At 45.9% G+C, this 17405-nt stretch overlaps 1 long non-coding RNA gene across 1 annotated transcript; it reads right to left on the reverse strand.

The window, feature by feature from the left end:
• Positions 1–232: 232 nt before the first annotated feature.
• Positions 233–12768, reverse strand: LOC122456784. Its single transcript, XR_006275849.1, has 3 exons — positions 12606–12768; positions 1480–1562; positions 233–391 (listed from the first exon to the last, which is right to left on the reverse strand). It is a non-coding gene; the product is annotated as an uncharacterized LOC122456784 (long non-coding RNA).
• Between the last annotated feature and the right edge of the window lie 4637 nt (positions 12769–17405).

Consider the following 17405-nt stretch of genomic DNA (forward strand, 5'->3'; position numbering starts at 1 on the left):
GCGGGGCAGACGGCCTGCGTTAATAAGCACTACACAAAAACAGCTCATGAGTATAGAATTAGGTACTTTTTAAAAGGGGTTTTTTGCTACCTGGCAAAGGGCCATGCAAAGCAGTTGTAACCGGCCGACGGCCAGTTCTAGCTGGGTTTCTATGTTTTACAATAACCTACAGCACGAGAAAGTGGAAGTTCCCTAGCTAGGCCGTCACAAAGTCTTCTGCAGTCCCCTACACTTCCTAATAGCTAAGACTTAACAAACTGGAGTTCGTTCAAGGTAAAATATTTACCACATGTTCCTAGCAACATAGCTGACACAATTCTCAAGTCAAGATCTCCCCGCAAAGTCCAAAGGGCTGGTTCCTTTGTCTTCTTAGGTAAAAAAGTATGTGTTTCTGTGTGAAAGACAGAGAGAAAGAGAATCCCCGGGGTGTTTTTGCCCATCCACTTGAATAGTTCAGTCCCCCCGTGCAGTGGATTCTTCTGAGGACTACCCCTCAAAGCACAGTTTATTCAAGCAGTAAAGGCAGCAACGTGGAGTCTGGGGGTGAAAGTGCCCCCATTCTGTTTCTCCTCCCCTGTGTATGCTGGCATGCAGATTTGCCTTGTCTCCCTCTTGCTGACTCAAGGACCATGTTTACCACTCTTATGTAAATTGAGGTAAACAGGCATGCCTTTATTTAAGATAGCCCTGCTTAACCACTCCTGCCTAATCAGGGCTAGGTGGGTTTGAACATGTGCTGCAAACATCATACAAGAGGAATTCATAACTTTACATATAATGTTGCTACATACATTTCACCATGATATTATTGACCAGTGAGTTATTGGTTTTCAAGCAATACTTCACAAGGCATATGTCATACAAAGATTACTTACAGAAAGCAGCCCCCTCTAGTCTTAAAATGGGAGCTGCACTTCCTTGAGCTCTCTTATTAGAAGGGCATTTAAAAAAAACAGGGATCTGACAGACGGTGGAGGTAGATGAGAGTGTGCATGGTGAAGGGACGGGGTCAGGGAATTGCTATGTTCCATCTCTGTAGAAGAAATAGCAACATTACCCATGTGTAATAAATATGAATGACAAATTTAATACATTATGAATGGAAAAATATTTCTGAAATATTAAATATCAATGTCTTGTGAATATGTCATATATGTATTCATTAATAAACAAAGTCACTGTAATGCATGTGGAGTTGTAATAAACAAAGTCACTGTAATGTAATGCGGAGTTGTACACAAGCTTAATAGCCTGCCCTCGCAAAATAATGCCAGTGCAAGGACACACATCTAGAAACAAAGAACATCGGTCACACTGCCAGATAGGGACTGCATTTTGGAAAGCAGGGGCTCTGAAAAGGACTAAAGGGTTATGGTGGAAAGCAACTGAATGTGAGCTCCCAATATGATGCAAGAGATAACACAATTCTTGGATGTATAGGCCAGGGAATACTGAGTAGGAGTAGAGAGGTGGTTTTACCTTTGTATAGGGCATTCGGGGAGGCCATTACTGGATAGAGTATCTTGTTGTGGTGTACACACTTCAAAAAGGATGATGAGCAACTAGAAAAGAATAAAAAAAGACCCACAAGAATGATTCAAAGTCTGGAAAACCTGCAGGAAACTGAAAAAGGAAAATTTCTTTAGTTTATCCAAGAGAAGATTAGGAGGTGACTTGTTCTCTGTGTAGTTACTTGTAGACTAGGAAGAGATTTCTAATAGAGGGCTCTTTGATCTAGCAGACAAAGACAGAATGCAATTCAATGGTTGGAAGCAGAAGTTTGACAAATTCAGATCACAAATCACAAGGTTTTAACAGTGAGAGTAGTCAACCTTTCGAACAATTCACCTAGGGATGTGGTGAATTGTCTAGCATTTGGAGTCTTTAAATCAGACCTGAATGTTCTTCTAAAAGATACGCTCCAGTTCAACTAGAAGTAATGAGCCTGATGCAGGAATCAGTGTTTGAAATTTATCTTTTTCAGTATCCATGAGGGCTCTCTGGATGGATGTTAGAGTGTATGAATCGAGCCTCATGGACACGAAGCTACATTGGACACCCGGTAAGATACAAGACATGGCCCCAGAATGTGGAGGTGCATATCTGCTCGGGACACTGATTCTTACCATTATCCACAAAACAACCAGAGTTGAGTGGGGTCTGGGCCTGGGGCTGGCCTTGGTACTTACGCCATTCAGATAAGGCTGTGCCTGGCCCTTCCTGGGTGCTCACAGTTGCTGAGAGCCTGCAATCCTTGAGCACCTCTGCCCTTGAATCCCAGAGAGGTAGGACTGTTCACTCCAGTGGTGCTACAAATCCCAAAGAATTAGATGATGATGCACTTATTCACCCTGATTAACCCTAGGAGTGTCAACCCCAGGTAGGACCCACTCAGCATGAATAAAGGTGGCAGAATGTGGCCACTGCTCTGCCCCCTTCTAGCATTGGCCCAGGATAAACCTGTTCCCGGGGTACTGGGCCCACAGATGACTGTCACCTCTCCATCCTTCACATAGCAGCCACCAGAGACACCTAGGTATTGGCCGGTGCTGCTGGGTGGAGACTGCACCATGCCGTTTGCAACAGCTACCAATCTGATTCTCTTGAGCAGGAAAGGAAATGCTAAGCTGTCAGTAAGCCATGGGCTGACTACCCTGTATGGATTCAGGAAGCACCTTGTCTGCATGTGAACATCCTGCTGTGTAGAACCAACTAAACCTGTTCCTGCTTCAGCTCCAAGGCTCCCGGGCGGCTGGTGCGCGAGTCCTGCCCACTGCTCATGCACTCTGGAGGGGATTGGAATAAAAATGGCACTCAGGCATCAGCACAAAGGGCAAAAACTTTGAAAGCAATTTATGGCCACGCTCTCAGGAGAGTGACAGTCTGGCAAAGGGGTTCATGGGCACTGGGGGGCATCTGCTGTGTCATGTGCTTTCCTAAAAGAAAAGGAGTACTTGTGGCACCTTAGAGACTAACAAATTTATTAGAGCATAAGCTTTCGTGAGCTACAGCTCACTTCATCGGATGCATTTGGTGGAAAAAACAGAGGAGAGATTTATATACACACACACAGAGAACATGAAACAATGGGTTTATCATACACACTGTAAGGAGAGTGATCACTTAAGATAAGCCATCACCAACAGCAGGGGGGGGAAGGAGGAAAACCTTTCATGGTGACAAGCAGGTAGGCTAATTCCAGCAGTTAACAAGAATATCAGAGGTTTCAGAGTAGCAGCCGTGTTAGTCTGTATTCGCAAAAAGAAAAGGAGTACTTGTGGCACCTTAGAGACTAACAAATTTATTAGAGATAAGCTTTCGTGAGCTACAGCTCACTTCATCGGATGCATCCGATGAAGTGAGCTGTAGCTCACGAAAGCTTATCTCTAATAAATTTGTTAGTCTCTAAGGTGCCACAAGTACTCCTTTTCTTTTTAAGAATATCAGAGGAACAGTGGGGGATGGGGTGGGAGGGAGAAATACCATGGGGAAATAGTTTTACTTTGTGTAATGACTCATCCATTCCCAGTCTCTATTCAAGCCTAAGTTAATTGTATCCAGTTTGCAAATTAATTCCAATTCAGCAGTCTCTCGTTGGAGTCTGTTTTTGAAGCTTTTTTGTTGAAGTATAGCCACTCTTAGGTCTGTGATCGAGTGACCAGAGAGATTGAAGTGTTCTCCAACTGGTTTTTGAATGTTATAATTCTTGACGTCTGATTTGTGTCCATTCATTCTTTTACGTAGAGACTGTCCAGTTTGGCCAATGTACATGGCAGAGGGGCATTGCTGGCACATGATGGCATATATCACATTGGTCATTACACAAACTATTTCCCCATGGTATTTCTCCCTCCCACCCCACCCACCACTGTTCCTCTGATATTCTTGTTAACTGCTGGAATTAGCCTACCTGCTTGTCACCATGAAAGGTTTTCCTCCTTCCCCCCCCTGCTGTTGGTGATGGCTTATCTTAAGTGATCACTCTCCTTACAGTGTGTATGATAAACCCATTGTTTCATGTTCTCTGTGTGTGTATATAAATGTCTCCTCTGTTTTTTCCACCAAATGCATCCGATGAAGTGAGCTGTAGCTCACGAAAGCTTATGCTCTAATAAATTTGTTAGTCTCTAAGGTGCCACAAGTACTCCTTTTCTTTTTGCGAATACAGACTAACACGGCTGCTACTCTGAAACCTGTGAATGTGCTTTCCTGTGTGTGTTACGGGAGTGCTAGCAGGTGCATCAAACGTAGGAAGGAATAACATGATTTATGCTGGAATAGCATGGTGTCTCAAGTCTCACTGAAAGATCATAAGAGGTAAGGGGTGAGGCTGGACAATCTGCTGCATATTAGAAGCAAAATTGTAGCATAAAGTCATTAGTAACACTAATTAAGAGCTAGATCATCAATCAAAGTCATCTTCTTCCCAGTGCCCCGCTGCTCTGGGGAGCAAGTACACTGTAGTGGGTCTATTCCCAGTGCAGTACATGCTCCGTGATATGTTGCTATAACTACACCATCTGGGCACAATGGTGGCGCAGCCTCATCTCCCCTTCTCTTCCATCTACTTCCATGAGGGGTGTGTGTAGGGACACAGCATTTTGGTCTCTGGAAGCAGCCATATGGCACACTGACACAAGGCTGAAAGGGGCTGCCTTACTCCTTGTACCAGCATGGAGAATGGGCCACAGTCTGGCTCCAGATAATGCGGCATTCTCCAGCTAACACAAACCTCAATTAACTATAAGGTTGTTAGTTAGTTGTGAAGCACTGAGTGATCCCTCACCCAGTGATAACAAAGACAATGATGGTACAATAGCCCTATGTTCTGGATGGATCAATACATTATGTGCAGATTCTCTGGTATGTGAAAACTGCTTTGTGCCTCCTTAAAGCCAGCTTCACTGGCCACTTGAGGGTTCCCCCTGTGTAGGGAGAGCCATGCGTGACAGAGTCAGGGTAGCCACCTCTCTCCTGGCCACTGCTGCAGGAGGCAAAGTCATGAGAACAGGGGTGTGGACAGGGCAACCTTGCATTCCAATGTTCAGGAACTGTTGGGATGACCTCAGTATTATGGTTTAGAACAGTCCTAAACTGATACAAGAGCCAATGGCTGGAAGTTGAAGTTAGAAAAATTCAGTCATCAGCCCCAAGTATACTGAATTAACCTATGCTGCAGGATGTCATTGTGACCAAGAGTTATTTCAATTTCAAACAAAAGATTAGACTTTTAAATGGATAATGAGAATGCCTACAATTCTATGAGGCAGGGTCAAAGTATATGGGATATAAATCTTCTTGCTTCACAGCATAAGCCATCCACTAACTGACAAAATATTGAAAGAACTCGCACATGAAATTTCAAGTCCAACATCAAGGATTTTCAATAAATATATCAAATTGAGGATGATACCACATGCCTGGAGAATAGCAAAGATGGTACCTATGTTTAGGAAAGGGAAAAAAGTGATCCAGGCATTACGTTAATCTGATCTAAACAGTATGCAAAGCTTTAGAACAAATTTTGAAGGAAAGAATAATTAAAGACATGGAGATAAATGGAAAATGGGATAAAATACAAGATGGATTTACCAAAGGTAGAGCACGCCAGACTAATCTGCTGTCTTTCTTTGATAAGATAACAGATTTCTTAGACAAGGGAAATACAGTAGATCTAATTTATCTGGATTTCAGTAAAGAATTCGTGATGGAATCACATGGGAAATTATTTATTAAACTGGAGAAGATGGGAATTAGTATAGGAAATGTAAGGTGGGTAAGAAACTGGCTAAAGGGGAGATCACAACAGATTTGTTTCAAGGAGAACTATCAGGCTGTAGGGAGGTTACTAGTGGAGTTCCTCAAGGATTGCTCATCAGACCAATCTTATTTAATATTTTATCAAGGACCTTGGCACAAACATGAGGGGTGTATTAATGAAATTTGCTGATGACCCAAAGGTGGGAGTCCTTGTCAATACAAAAAGAAAAGGAGGACTTGTGGCACCTTAGAAACTAACAAATTTACTTGAGCATAAGCTTTCGTGAGCTACAGCTCACTTCATCCACTGCATGCATCCGATGAAGTGAGCTGTAGCTCATGAAAGCTTACGCTCAAAGAAATATATTAGTCTCTAAGGTGCCAAAAATACTCCTTTTCTTTTTGTGGATACAGACTAACACAGCTGCTACTTTGAAACTTGTCAATACAGAGGAGGATTTGAATATTATTCAGGAAGAACTGGATGATACAGAGGACTGGAGAGATAGAAATGGAATGAATTTAATAGCCCAAAGTGGAAGATCATGCACTTAGGGTCTAATAATAAGAATTTCTGCTGTATGGTGTTGGTGGCTTATCAGTTGGAAATGAAAGAGCAGGAGAGAGACCTGGGTGTATTAGTTAATCGCAGGATGACTATGAACCACCAATGTGATGTGGTAATAAAAAAAGCAAATGTGATCCTTGGATGTATCAGGCAAGGTATTTCCAGTAGAAATATTGAAGTATTAATGCCAGTGTACAAGGCAGCAGTAAGACCTCATCTGGAACACTGCATACAATGCTGTTCACCCCTGTTAACAATAGATGAAGTCAGACAGGAAGACGTGCACAGAAGAGCTGCTAGGATGATCAGGGTGTAACCCCTTTAGAGAGCATGGCCCCTTTAAACTTTGTTACGATTGTTCCAGGCAGAGGAAGTGCTGTTTTGGGGTGGGGAGAGAGTGGAGAGAAGATGAGTAACAGGGTGTGTGTGGCTGGAGCTCCAGACAGAAGGGCAACAGCAAGCAGGACATAGCAAAATAGACGAGATCCTGCCCGATGCCCAGGAGGGACAGAGCAGCAGACGAGGGATGCCCCAGGACAGGAGCCAGGAGGAGCACTATGCCAGGAAAGAATCACCCAAGAAGGACAATCCAGAGCTGCACCCAGTATCACTGCTGCCCAGAGCTGTATGGGGCTGTGAGTACTGGGCTGGTGACCTTGCATTGGGAGTAAGGAGGAAAGCTTTAGCTAGCTAAGTGGAGAGGTTGTCATTCTGTGTGAGTTTGTAGAGTGCAGCCGAAGAGGGCACCAGAGGGGTTTGTTGGGGAAAGTTTATTTGGGCCGAAGATGACCAGGGGCACCCAAGACTCACTGTTGGGCTGAAACTCTGCCCAGGACTCCTGAACGCTGAGTGCAGACACATTGCTGGGTGCCTGCCCTTTCAGACTGTGCTACCACTGGGCCTGTGAGGCCTCGTGTCGAATGTAACCCTGTTTTAATACTCCCCCCGCCATATTTCCCTCCTCCTGTTGTTTTTCTCCATTCATCCCTCTGTGAATAAGGGGCGGGGGGTTGGAACAGGTGCCCCTGGGGCAGAAGGAACTTTCTCTGCTGCATTCCTGTGTGTGCCTTCTCTTGGCCAGAGCTGCCTACAGAGCAGACTCCATCTTGGCCACAAGAGTGCTAAAGTTACAAGGGAATGGAGGGCCTATCTTATGAGAGGAGACTAAAGAGCTTGACTTGTGTAGCCTAGCAAAGTGAAGGCTGATAGGGGAGATGAAGCATGGCCAACTCTCATGGTTTTATCACAACTCTAGGGATTTTTGGGGTGTTTTTTCCCTGTCACGATGAAAGACCCCAACTCATGAATTTCCCCATATTTAAAATGGCCACCATCTCCTATTACTGTCAATGCGGCTGAAGCCAGCAAGATGCCACCATTTCCCTATAGTCTTTCTGCATATAGAAGGGAGGCTGACCTTAATAAAGTTAATAAAGCCAGAGCCTCGCGAACCAGCTGAGCGGCAGCGAACCAGCGGAGCAGCGGGGACAGCAGAGCAGCTCACAGCAGGAGTTTGCCTGGGAGTTCGCCTGGAGTGAGCCCAGTGAGGCTTACATCTTGCCAACGTCTCTGAGGAAGCTCATAGTAGGTAGGTGATATGGAAGGGGGGGGTTCAGCTGTTGTGACCTGCACTGGATGTGCCATGTTTGTCTTTCTTCCACAGGACAGAAGCGACTTTGTCTGTACAAAGTGCAAGCTGGTCTCCATATTGGAAGAGAAGATTGAAGGTCTGGAGCAACAGGTAACGACCCTGCGTTGTATACGAGAGACTGAGGATTTTCTGGACCAAACTCAGGATAGCCTTCTAGGGGCACAAAGCTCTAAAGATATAGAGCAGGTTGCACAGAGGAGCCAAGAGGCCAGTGAAGAAGCTTGGCAACATGTGACCTCCAGAAGAGGTAAGCGGAATGTCCGGGTTCCAGTAACACAGACACAGGTAACTAACCGCTTTCATGTTCTCTCCACAGGTACCATTGCGGAGAGTGGACCAGATGATAGGTCTGGGGGGAGAAAGCAGAAGGAGACTCCGCTGGTTGGGAGGCATGAGATGCAATGTCCTGAGGTTGGGGGTTCCACGACCACCACTCCCAAGAGGAGAAGGCGGGTGGTGGTGGTCGGGGACTCTCTCCTCCGGGGGACTGAGTCATCTATCTGCCGCCCTGACCGGGAAAACCGAGAAGTCTGCTGCTTGCCAGGGGCTAAGATTCGTGATGTGACGGAGAGACTGCCGAGACTGATCAAGCCCTCGGATCGCTACCCCTTCCTGCTTCTCCACGTGGGCACCAATGATACTGCCAAGAATGACCTTGAGCGGATCACTGCGGACTACGTGGCTCTGGGAAGAAGGATAAAGGAGTTGGAGGCGCAAGTGGTGTTCTCGTCCATCCTCCCCGTGGAAGGAAAAGGCCTGGGTAGGGACCGTCGAATCGTGGAGGTCAACGAATGGCTACGCAGGTGGTGTCGGAGAGAAGGCTTTGGATTCTTTGACCATGGGATGGTGTTCCATGAAGGAGGAGTGCTGGGCAGAGACGGGCTCCATCTTACGAAGAGAGGGAAGAACATCTTTGCCAGCAGGCTGGCTAACCTAGTGAGGAGGGCTTTAAACTAGGTTCACCGGGGGAAGGAGACCAAAGCCCTGAGGTAAGTGGGAAAGCGGGATACCGGGAGGAAGCACAGGCAGGAATGTCTGTGAGGGGAGGGCTCCTGCCTCATACTGGGAATGAGGGGCGATCAACAGGTTATCTCAAGTGCTTATATACAAATGCACAAAGCCTTGGAAACAAGCAGGGAGAACTGGAGGTCCTGGTGATGTCAAGGAATTATGACGTGATTGGAATAACAGAGACTTGGTGGGATAACTCACATGACTGGAGTACAGTCATGGATGGTTATAAACTGTTCAGGAAGGACAGGCAGGGCAGAAAAGGTGGGGGAGTAGCACTGTATGTAAGGGAGCAGTATGACTGCTCAGAGCTCCGGTACGAAACTGTGGAAAAACCTGAGTGTCTCTGGATTAAGTTTAGAAGTGTGTGCAACAAGAGTGATGTCATGGTGGGAGTCTGCTATAGACCACCGGACCAGGGGGATGAGGTGGATGAGGCTTTCTTCCGGCAACTCACGGAAGCTACTAGATCGCATGCCCTGATTCTCATGGGTGACTTTAATTTCCTGATATCTGCTGGGAGAGCAATACAGCGGTGCATAGACAATCCAGGAAGTTTTTGGAAAGCGTAGGGGACAATTTCCTGGTGCAAGTGCTAGGGGAGCCAACTAGGGGGAGCGCTTTTCTTGACCTGCTGCTCACAAACCGGGTAGAATTAGTGGGGGAAGCAAAAGTGGATGGGAATCTGGGAGGCAGTGACCATGAGTTGGTTGAGTTCAGGATCCTGACGCAGGGAAGAAAGGTAAGCAGCAGGATACGGACCCTGGACTTCAGGAAAGCAGACTTTGACTCCCTCAGGGAACAGATGGCCAGGATCCCCTGGGGGACTAACATGAAGGGAAGGGAGTCCAGGAGAGCTGGCTGTATTTCAAGGAATCCCTGTTGAGGTTACAGGGACAAACCATCCCGATGAGTCGAAAGAATAGTAAATATGGCAGGCGACCAGCTTGGCTTAATGGTGAAATCCTAGCGGATCTTAAACATAAAAAAGAAGCTTACAAGAAGTGGAAGGTTGGACATATGACCAGGGAAGAGTATAAAAATATTGCTCGGGCATGTAGGAAAGATATCAGGAGGGCCAAATCGCACCTGGAGCTGCAGCTAGCAAGAGATGTCAAGAGTAACAAGAAGGGTTTCTTCAGGTATGTTGGCAACAAGAAGAAAGCCAAGGAAAGTGTGGGCCCCTTACTGAATGAGGGAGGCAAGCTAGTGACAGAGGATGTGGAAAAAGCTAATGTACTCAATGCTTTTTTTGCCTCTGTTTTCACTAACAAGGTCAGCTCCCAGACTGCTGTGCTGGGCATCACAAAATGGGGAAGAGATGGCCAGCCCTCTGTAGAGATAGAGGTGGTTAGGGACTATTTAGAAAAGCTGGACGTGCACAAGTCCATGGGGCCGGACGAATTGCATCCGAGAGTGCTGAGGGAATTGGCGGCTGTGATTGCAGAGCCCTTGGCCATTATCTTTGAAAACTCGTGGCGAACGGGGGAAGTCCCGGATGACTGGAAAAAGGCTAATGTAGTGCCCATCTTTAAAAAAGGGAAGAAGGAGGATCCTGGGAACTACAGGCCGGTCAGCCTCACCTCAGTCCCTGGAAAAATCATGGAGCAGGTCCTCAAAGAATCAATCCTGAAGCACTTAGAGGAGAGGAAAGTGATCAGGAACAGTCAGCATGGATTCACCAAGGGAAGGTCATGCCTGACTAATCTAATCGCCTTTTATGATGAGATTACTGGTTCTGTGGATGAAGGGAAAGCAGTGGATGTATTGTTTCTTGACTTTAGCAAAGCTTTTGACACGGTCTCCCACAGCATTCTTGTCAGCAAGTTAAGGAAGTATGGGCTGGATGAATGCACTATAAGGTGGGTAGAAAGCTGGCTAGATTGTCGGGCTCAACGGGTAGTGATCAATGGCTCCATGTCTAGTTGGCAGCCGGTGTCAAGTGGAGTGCCCCAGGGGTCGTTCCTGGGGCCCGTTTTGTTCAATATCTTCATAAATGATCTGGAGGATGGTGTGGATTGCACTCTCAGCAAATTTGCGGATGATACTAAACTGGGAGGAGTGGTAGATACGCTGGAGGGGAGGGATAGGATACAGAAGGACCTAGACAAATTGGAAGATTGGGCCAAAAGAAATCTAATGAGGTTCAATAAGGATAAGTGCAGGGTCCTGCACTTAGGATGGAAGAATCCAATGCACCGCTACAGACTAGGGACCGAATGGCTTGGCAGCAGTTCTGCGGAAAAGGACCTAGGGGTGACAGTGGACGAGAAGCTGGATATGAGTCAGCAGTGTGCCCTTGTTGCCAAGAAGGCCAATGGCATTTTGGGATGTATAAGTAGGGGCATAGCGAGCAGATCGAGGGACGTGATCGTTCCCCTCTATTCGACACTGGTGAGGCCTCATCTGGAGTAATGTGTCCAGTTTTGGGCCCCACACTACAAGAAGGATGTGGATAAATTGGAAAGAGTACAGCGAAGGGCAACAAAAATGATTAGGGGTCTAGAGCACATGACTTATGAGGAGAGGCTGAGGGAGCTGGGATTGTTTAGTCTGCAGAAGAGAAGAATGAGGGGGGATTTGATAGCTGCTTTCAACTACCTGAAAGGGGGTTTCAAAGAGGATGGCTCTAGACTGTTCTCAATGGTAGCAGATGACAGAACGAGGAGTAATGGTCTCAAGTTGCAATGGGGGAGGTTTAGATTGGATATTAGGAAAAACTTTTTCACTAAGAGGGTGGTGAAACACTGGAATGCGTTACCTAGGGAGGTGGTAGAATCTCCTTCCTTAGAGGTTTTTAAGGTCAGGCTTGACAAAGCCCTGGCTAGGATGATTTAACTGGGACTTGGTCCTGCTTTGAGCAGGGGGTTGGACTAGATGACCTTCTGGGGTCCCTTCCAACCCTGATATTCTATGATTCTATGATTCTATGAAAGTTGGCTGCTGCCTCCCACTGTTCTCAGTGAGACTGAAACCAGGCCCACAGACAACATGGCTGCCAATCTATGGCTCAGGGGCTGGGCAGGACACAGAGACTGTGGGGAGCTGCAGAGACACTGTGACGGAGAGATGGGGAGAGTGCATGGGAGCAGGTGGCAGATTTGGGGGCTACAGGGAATGGGGTGCCGGCAGACATGAGGGAGGAGGCAGATTTAGGAGTTGCAGGGGAAAGGGAACTAGGAAGAAATTTCCCTTCAAGGAAGATTATTTCTTCCTCTGAAGCATTTGGGATTAGTCATTATTGGAAATGAGATCTTGGGGTAGATGTGCCCCAGGTCCCATTTTATATTTCTGAATGGGACTGGGGCATAGGCAGTCTGTCCTAGCAGTACTTGTGGCACCTTAGAGACTAACAAATTTATTAGAGCATAAGCTTTCGTGAGCTACAGCTCACTTCATTGGATGCATTTGGTGGAAAAAACAGAGGAGAGATTTATTTTTTCCACCAAATGCATCCGATGAAGTGAGCTGTAGCTCACGAAAGCTTATGCTCTAATAAATTTGTTAGTCTCTAAGGTGCCACAAGTACTCCTTTTCTTTTTGCGAATACAGACTAACACGGCTGCTACTCTGAAACCTGTCCTAGCAGTAAGAGCCAAGCTGAGGTCCGATCACCAGAGATGGGGGTCACAAGGCCAGGTCCTGTAAACAAGAGTCTGGGTCAGAATCAGGCCAAGGTCAGAGACCAGAGGCAGTTCCAGGCTAGAATAGGGAGTCAGGAGTCAGGCTCAAAGTCAGACTGGAGTCAGAAACAAGGCAAAGTCTAGCATTGCAGCAACCAAAGTCTGTATGACTGCCCAGATAACTTCCTAGGCCAACTCCTGGGGTTAAGTGGGGCCAATCAGAGGGCTTCAAGGTACTGTCACTCTGGGTCTGTTGGGCGGTACTTCCTGTAGTGCCTACTCTCCACAATGCTCCCTGGCCACGGGTTTACATTGCCTCCTGGTGGCACTGTGGGACTATCAGCCAACCCAGGCTTTGCAGATGTGGGTTCTAGTTTTTCAGTTCCTGTAATATGTTTTTAAAGTGTATCCATGAGTACAGGGTGTTAGGATACAGATATTCAGGCCTGTCTCTATACGCTAAGAATTTAGGTGTATTCTTATCACTTGGCTAGTTAGAGGTATAAAAGAGAGAATCAAAATCACTGTCGGCCGGTGTAAGGTCCTTCTCTTACCGTGACAGTCTGAGGCCCTGTTCTCAGGCGAAGGTCTTTGGCTAAGCAACAGAGGCAGCCATGAGCTGGGAAGCGACCGGTCACCTCCTCACATTCCAGACTAGTCCCATTGAAAGCAGGTGCTACTGGGCTGTTAGGATACAATCCTGTCCTGATAATGCCCATCACCTCCAGAGAAAGGGAAGTGCCTAGAAGATGTAAAAGGAAACTTAGTTTGATAGCATCCTGTCTGGCAAGAACTCACTTATCAATAGCTGGGATGTGAAATCCTCACTTCTGTATTGTTTTGTCATTATAGTTCCCACTTTGCTATTGTTTGTCTGTATAATCTCTGGTTCTGTGATTGTTTCTGTCTGCTTATAATTAATTTTGCTGGGTGTAAACTAATGAAGGTGGTGGGATATAATTGGTTACATAATCATGTTACAATATGTTAGGATAGGTTAGTTAAATTTCAGGAAAACGATTGGTTAAGGTATAGCTAAGCAGAACTCGTTTTACTATATAGTCTGCAGTCAATCAGGAAGTGGGTGGGTGTGTGGGTGGGAAATGGGAACAGAGAATGGGGGTGGGCAAATTGGAATCATGTTTGGCTAAGGGCAGGAATGGGAACAGGGACACAGGAGTAAGGCTCTGTGATGTCAGAGCTGGAAAGGGGGACACTAAGGAAGGAAACTGGAATCATACTTGCTGGAAGTTCACCCCAATAAACATCAAATTGTTTGCACCTTTGGACTTCGGGTATTGTTGCTCTCTGTTCATGCGAGAAGGACCAGGGAAGTAAGTTGGCTATGCTAATTACTACCTGGAAAGAGAATATTTGAGATAATCCAAAGGCAAGTGGTTAAAAAGAAACTACTTACATTTTTAGCCATGGGATTAATTTCTGGTTAAAACTGTTGCATAGATGAACGTGTAAGTTGTTGATTGACATGGCAAGTTACTAAATGAAAGGATCCATTCATTTCAATATTGAGAACAAAATTATCTCCCTAGAATAGCAAAGGAGCTAAGATTGTCATTTTGTGACAAGACTTTAGTTATTGTGTGTGGAATCTATTACATTCTATTATCTGTCCCTGAGAAAGCTTTGAATCTGTCCTCTGAAATGCAGACACTCACTTTGGTTATTCCTGCCACAGCACCATTTCACTTTATTTTCTGGAATGTCTCCTTTTCTTATTTATTTTTATTTTTTATTTTAATTAATACAGTCCAGGAAGTTCAGAAGTCTTAAGCCAAATTCTTTAGGTAAGCAGCAGGATCTTTCAAGTTGTTGGAAGAGTTTAAGGTAATGACTCAATTATTCAATAGTACTAAAACAGTTCATATTTCATCATTACAGATATTTATACCAATGGCTTCTCCAGGGGATGGGGGTGAGGAGTGAGGGGTGGGCAGCTATCTGGGGAGGCACTTAATGGAAATGCCCGGGGGGAGGGGGAGAAAGAGAGGGGATTGGGAACTAGCTGGTGGGTCTCAAAGAGGGGAGCATATTTGAGGCTATGGGGAGAGTTGCTGGAGGGCATGGAAACTGAAATGGCTAGAGGGATGCTGCTGCTGTTGGAGTTTAGGGGAAGGGACAGGATTGATTGGGAGGGAGAAGTCGGGTGGGTGGGAAAGAGGGTGATTGGATGAGAAATCAGAGGGGCAGCTGGAGGGGAAGAATGGGGTGTTAGAGGGGAATTTGTTGGATGGGAAAGGAAGGGGATAGGCAGGGGGAGACTGGGGACACAGGGAGGCAGCTGAAAAGGGAAGGAAGTGGAAGCTGTTGGGGTGTTTGGTGAATGGTGAATTTGGCAGTGGTGGCAGTCATAGGCGGGAGATTGGAGAGAACCATTTGGGGTGTTCTGGTTGGAGGGGGCATGCAAGGGATGGAAGATGGACAGGGCTTTAAGGGAGCCACTGTGGAGATGGGGCAATTGGGGGTGGGCATTCAGAGAGTGGGGGATGGAAGGGTCATTATGTGGCAGCATTAGGAGAATGCAGGCAGCTGCGGGGAGAATTGAAAGGAGCATTATTCAGGGCTCTTTGGATGGTGATCTCTTAAGATGATTTGGAGAAGCTCTGGGTGAAGGTTCCCACGCTCTGCATGTGCCTGCTCCCAGCTTTCCCTGTTTGAACTCTGTCTTGAAAACAGTGTTACAGCTGCTGTTAAAAGCATGTTCACCTTCCACAGATGAAACAGTGGGGAGCAGGTCTGGCACAGCAACAGCTCCTTCTAAAACCCATGGCTCAAAATGGTTTCCTGACCCAGAGGACACAGCAGGGTAGACAGGACCATCAAGTATGAGCTAAATGTGTTAAGTTTCAGCTAAGGTGATCAGATGTCCCAATTTTATAGGGACAGTCCTGATTTTTGGTTTTTTTCTTATATCGGCTCCTATTACCTCCCACCCCCGTCCCAATTTTTCACATTTGCTGTCTGGTCACCCTAGTTTCACCCACCGCTTCTAATAACCTGCACAAAACTCTGCCTTGCAGACATATAGGCCAGCAAAGCTCATGTGACTGCAGCAGTTCCTCATGTGTTTAAATGGCCATCTTTTAAAATACTTCTTAGCTTATCTCAGGAGTGCAGGCAGAAGGTGGCGGTCCAAGATGCATGCCCATCAGGACATGGACAATAAACTCCTGAGGACTAGCATCCCATCTGCTCCAAACTCCTCTTGAATGTAATCAGACTTTAAAATGAAGAGTCTTTAAAATTCTGTTGACTTAATGTATGACAGTCATTGCAAGGCATGTGCTCTGAGGTGTCCTGTTAGTCAGTGATTTGTAATGATCTTATAAGTGAATATAAATCTCTCCAAAGTCGTAGCTAGCTCATCAGCCAGTTTCTTTTCAATTAGCAATTGTTTAATAAAGTTTTTTTTGATGGAGAAATCCTCATTTTTTGCTTTAAACACCTCCAACCCATGAAACCTTGTGACCTACTTCAATCCATTTAGCTCTTGATCTAATATAAACTCCTTTCGCACTTTTTGAAAATAATTAATCCAATTTGGATTAAAGGGATTATAGATGGTTTTTAGTTCTCATTTGATAACATTTCGCTCTTACCCGGCCCTCTCATTTTACCCAGTGTTTTGAGAGGCAGAAGGTGAATCAGAAGTGTGCTTATTGTAAATGCTCCCAAATCCCCACTTAGTACAAGAATTGCTGGTCCTGTTGGAGAAGTGGGGACAGTAAGAAATTCTGTCTCTCACATGAATGGGGAGACTTTTCCAAAAACATTCTTTGCATATTTGTTTTAATTTAAACTCCAAGAAGGCAAATGGTTGAATTTTACACTCTTTGAGCCTGAAATAAGAAGAGATTGGTGAGTAGAGAAGAGGGATCTGAGATGGGAGAACAGCCTAATAGTCAAGATTTTCAAGAATGTGCATCTCAGGCTAGGTGGCTGAATGCTTCAAAGCAATGATCACGAACATGCATTGAGATTCTGAACTGCTTCTCCATTCACAAACGTTCACTAGCTACTATTTGCCAACAGTTGTGTGAAAGGTTTTGCACAGGTTTATGAACAATGGTTCTTTGTACAGATATCCAGATTTCCATGTGAACAATCGTATTGCTGTTCTCTTATTGTTGTGTTCTATCTAATGTACTTATATGGCCTGATTACCATACTACTGGAGCGTGTCACAATCGTTAATGCATTTGTCCCCGGAGCTCCTCACTGTGCAGCAGGGCAGCACTATTATTCCCATTGTATAGAGGGAAGCTGAAGCACAGAGACACTGAGGGATTTGCCCAGGATCACACAGGAAGTCTGTGGCAGAGCAGGGAAATGAACCTACGTCTTCCCAGTGTGACACTCCCTAGGGCGCTGAGGCACCTGACTACCTCCTGGCCTTAGCATGAAGTGGTATGGTCTGTGCAGGCCTCGCTCTCTTTGTATGTATGTCTACACTACAAAATTAGGTCGAATTTATAGAAGTCAGTTTTGTAGAAAGTGTTTTTATACAGTCGAGTGTGTGTGTCCCCACACAAATGCTCTAAGTGCATGTAGTCGGCGGACTGTGTCCACAGTACCAAGGCAACAGTCAACTTCCGGAGCTTTGCACTGTGGGTAGCTATCCCACAGTTTCCGCAGTCTCCACCGCCCATTTGAATTCTGGGTAGAAAGCCCAGTGCCTGATGGGGCTAAATCATTGTCGCAGGTGGTTCTGGGTCCATATTGTCAGGCCCCTGTTCCCTCCCTCCTTCCGTAAGGGCAGACAATCGTTTTGCAC

This window comes from Dermochelys coriacea, chromosome 15 (genome assembly GCF_009764565.3).
Source record: "Dermochelys coriacea isolate rDerCor1 chromosome 15, rDerCor1.pri.v4, whole genome shotgun sequence".
Taxonomy (NCBI): Eukaryota; Metazoa; Chordata; order Testudines; family Dermochelyidae; genus Dermochelys; species Dermochelys coriacea.